The 4724-nt window shown below is 38.2% G+C and overlaps 1 pseudogene; it reads right to left on the reverse strand.

Moving 5' to 3' along the window:
* Nucleotides 1-2376: 2376 nt before the first annotated feature.
* LOC118929210 (THAP domain-containing protein 1-like) lies at nt 2377-3987 on the reverse strand (annotated as a pseudogene).
* Nucleotides 3988-4724: the final 737 nt, after the last annotated feature.

Below are 4724 nucleotides of genomic sequence, written 5' to 3' on the forward strand. Positions count from 1 at the left end.
TTTCCTAGAAGGGGAAGCACAGCTCAAAGTGGTTGGGAATGTCTGAAGTCACAAAGCCAGGAAGCAGCAGTTATGAGATTCTGGCACAGCCCCTCTGATCCCAAAGCTCATGCTGTCCCGGGACCCTGTGTTTCTGCTCATTGTGTTGAACAAAAAGTCAATCTAACGCAATTTAATTTCCAATAGAAAAATGAGCTAAGGACACAGAAAAAAAGGGCCAGTCACAGGGTAATATAAATGGTCCAACTGTTCAATCTTCTGCAGAAGAAAAAGTTAGCTACCAAATTGGTAAAAATTAGAAAAATGACAGGGACATGAGAAAATGGTCACTGTCTCAACCTCCTGATGGACATATGAATTGTACAACCTTTCTGGGTTGTAGTACTGATAGGAACTCTGATATATCAATTCTAGATCTAAACATTTATCCTAATAATTGGACAAATTCAAAAGGCTGTATGTACAAGTGTGTTCATTGCAGCTTTTTTCTAAAATTGGGAATTTTAAATAACTACAATGAAATGTGATTGGTTTAATAAATCATTCTATACCCATGACCTTCAATGTGAAGTCATTAAAATAATGAGGAAGAGCTACATTAATTGACAGGACAATCACCATAGGTGAAAACATAGTTATAGGGTGCCCAGTCCAGGTGGGCTTGTCTGTTATACCTTCTCAGGGTCTCACACCTATCACACTAGATGAGACATGTCATCTCTTGCATGGGTTGCCACATGTTAGAACTGCTTTCTCCACGTTTGGCCTCCTGAGATTTAAATCTTAGAAATCATCACTTTGTAGTCAGAATTATTTTTTTTTAATGTGTAGGTGACACTGTCACTCCCTCCCCTAAATATCTCGGTGCTTCATTTGCGCATTCTTGGGCTATAGTCCTCAGTCCTCGCCATGACTACCAGGGTCCTGCATGACCAGACCCAGCCCTCTTGGTCTAGCATTTACCCCTCTCACCCTTCCTCATTTTGCTCCAGCCAAATGATTTTCCTTTCCAATCACTAAATATTTCCTGAAGGAATTGAGCTCTATTAAATATTTCTTTATAGCACTTACTATGTTTGAAGTTAATTATTTTACCTAATGGTTTGTTTACCGCATATCTATCCATGAAAAGAGAGATCACATTTGTCTTGCACCCCATTTTTTTTTGTTTCATATCTTTAATGCTACCTCAAAAGGTCTTGTTCTTCAACTATCTCCGTGTACTTCAAAATATAAAATAATTACAGTTCAGTTATTCTAAATCTAAGTAGGTAATTTCTATGGCAGTATATTTACTCAGAATGTATTTTCATTTCAAATATATGTAAAACATCTCACAAAGTCAGAACACAACTCGCTGAACAGAAACCTCAGTGTTTAAATCTCAACATTCAGGAAAATAAACACTACATATTAAGTTACTTCTGAATACAGATCACTCATTTAAGTAAATGGAATATAATTTCTAACTTGTGTTAAAGAAAATGTTTTTTATGTGAAGCCTTGACCAAAATCAATTAGCCAAGTGCAAAATTACTGTATTATGGTACAAATCAAACTACCAACACAACACATCTGTTAAAGATGTAGATGCAGATAGAACTACACTTAGGGAATTGGATGTCCCTTCACTCAGGGGTAATGAGAGAAGAAGGTGTTTCATGGTTCGGGCCCAACTGTTGATATTTCATTGATAATAATGCCTACTGTGTTTACCAAAGAATGTTTCTTTCACAGGAGATACACTTCTAATTTGATAATGCTAGACAGTGGGGGGAAAAAGAGGGGTCTACTTTAAAAAAAATTCATTCTTTATATTAAATTAGATGGAATGGCTCACTTTCTGCTCTGAAGACAACCAATTTTTTTTTAAGTATTGACTTGTCAATTAATCTTTGAGAAGTGCTTAAGAAATGATCCTGCCTTCACTAATAAGAACATGTAAGAATATATATTTTCTGAGGTGTCGAATCATCTGACCCATACTTATGATTTAAAATGTAACTAAGTTCTCTCAATAAACTGAATTAATTTAAAATTTTAAACTTTAAACTTAAATCATCCTTGCTGTACTGTTCTTTCTCTTTACTTTTAATTTTTACATTATCTATAAATACTCAAATTTAAAAAAATTTCTAATCTTGAAATCAACTTCCTTACATTGGAGCTCTGAGGTTAGTTTACAATTTTTAAAATATTTTGTTAAAATGTAAAAACCCTGAATTACAAAAATTTTACAGTTTTACAGTATATATCTATTAAAAAATATTCTGAGTTATTTTTATACAAGTAATCAAGTGTTATTTTTCCAAATGAAACTCCTTTATAGGCTAGAGAAGGGTATGTGGTATTACACTATAAAAACCAATACAAATCTCACTTTTTTATGCTGGTAGGTACTTCAACTATTTCAAAGCAGTCATTTGGTAAAATCACATAACCTCTCTCAGATACGTCTGATATGTCTTTCTCCTCTGGAAGTGCACAACTTCCTTTAACTTTTCAAGCTGTTGTTCTTGTCTTCTGCATCACTGCTGTGCGGTCTTGAGCTTTCTGAGTTTTTAGACTTGCTGCTCTAGCTGATGGACCCTTTCCCCCTGGTGCATTGTATCCTCCCCAGTGTAGTTGTGGTCACAGAAAATGGAGAGATTATCTGGGGTCTGTAGGGGAGGCATTAGCAATCCAATAGCGGCGTCAACCTGAGGAATGGGAGGCATTAAAGGAGGCGGGGGAAGATGTTTTGGTGGCTCCAGGAGATCTTCCTTCTTGTCATGTGGTTCAGTACAAAGAAATATGGTGGGGACGGCGTTCTCCTTCAGTAACTTGTTGCATTCCCTCTTAAAGCAGTCCGGGGTGAAGTGTTCAGAACAAATGCTGCTATACTTAGTGGGTTTAAAGTTTTTTCTTCTGACGGCGGCCTCCCATTTTTCACAAAGACTGGGTCTAGTAAGAGGAAACGACTAGTTCTAATTTCTTAAGCTATCATCAGTCAGGAAATTCTTGCAAAAAAACACGTATGTTGCATTTAAACATCTGTAATTTGTCATTAAATGTAATACGTAAATTAAATGTAAATGATTCAATGTAAAAAAGTAATAAAATTTGTAAATAATTCGACTGAATGAAAATGTTATACTACATTTTGCAGATACTTCAGTATCACTGAGTCATTTCCATTTTGAGGTTTTCTTTTCCTATTTTTAAGAGAACATTTTCCCCTCTAGGATTTCTAACGACAGCACCTTCTGGAAAAAGCAGCCCTGAAAGCTGTAGGGCAGGTTCTTCTCCAAAAGCTTCCTCTAGAGGCCCTATTGACTTGATTTTGGTTCATATCATTACTGTGTGCTGAAAACACAGTTACTCATCTTGACAGCACCAGAAGCTTTCTCTAAAACTTAAGAGGTCCTTAAGGTAGGTTCCTAAAAATTGGGTAAAAAATCTCCTCCCTGAAATCCTGGCCAAAAATCAGTCCTTAATTACTGTGATGTAATTCCCAGCAAGGACCAAAAAGGGTGAGCTGGTCTTTTTAACGGTCTTTGTCTCTGTTTCAGATGTACTTGCAGGAGTTATCGCCACCTGGCTTCTCCATGAGCCTAGTGGTGAAATCCAGATGCCCCTCAGTTTAGAGGCCCCGTAATCCGCGCCACCTTCGAGCCCTGCCCAGCGACCCTGAACCCGCAACCGGCGGCAGCGGGCGAACCTTGCGCCCGGGCAGCCGATCCTCGAGCGCGCGAGAAACGGTCGCGGCGGGGACGCGCACCAAGAGCGCGCAGCACCAGACAGGGGCGGCGGGGCTGGAGGCGGGCCCAGAGCCGGGCGGGCACGCCCACAGCGACCGGGCCCCAGCGACCCCGAGGAGCGCCCGGCCGCGCCGGCCCAGGCCCCTCCCCGGCTCCGCCCCTCTCTTGCACCCCATTTTATGTGGAATGCTAGCACAATGCCTGGCTGCAGAGGGGTGCTCAATAAGTGTTTGTTGAATGAATACATGGATAGATTGATGAACAAACGAATATTTGTGGATAAATGTGCATAAATGTAACATTTATGGCTGTCTTTACTACAACCAATTCCTCAAGAAAAAAATCAACAAAATAATACAACCAAAATAGAACGTGTGGAAATACTGTCAAATACGTGAGTGTACAAATAGGAATTAACCTGTGAGGCATACAGTTGGGGCAAATTAGTTGACCATCCTGAACCTCAGTTACTTTTACTGTAAAATGGGTATACTAATGCTGGCTTTGAAGAATTGTCATAAATGCAGATATAATGTATGTTCAATGCCTGGCTCATGGTAGGTGCTCAGTGAGTTTATTATTATATAGTTAAACAGTCTACATAAACATACAAAAACAGTTTACATAAAGAAATTCAGAAAGACCCAAGAAATTGATCGCAATAACTCAAAATGCTTTTATTGGAGGAAGAATTAAAATATTCACATTTCAGTATCTATTTAAAATATTAAAGACCCTTGATTTTAAAATAATGAGTTTAGAAAACAACATATTAGATTTAAAGTACTTGCAAATTAACAAAATGTCTTTGGAAGTAATAATAACTCTTCACCCTCATTTTCTCCTCCAGAGGAAAAATGATCACAAGCTCCCAATGTTTTGGCATTAGGCTGCCTAGTTCATCCATAATTTTTTATCAAAGCATTGTTTAATCTTGCTCTGCTTCTTGCTTGATTTAATACATATATTACAGCAAAAATAGGA

This window comes from Manis pentadactyla, chromosome 3 (assembly GCF_030020395.1).
Source record: "Manis pentadactyla isolate mManPen7 chromosome 3, mManPen7.hap1, whole genome shotgun sequence".
Classification (NCBI taxonomy): Eukaryota; Metazoa; Chordata; class Mammalia; order Pholidota; family Manidae; genus Manis; species Manis pentadactyla.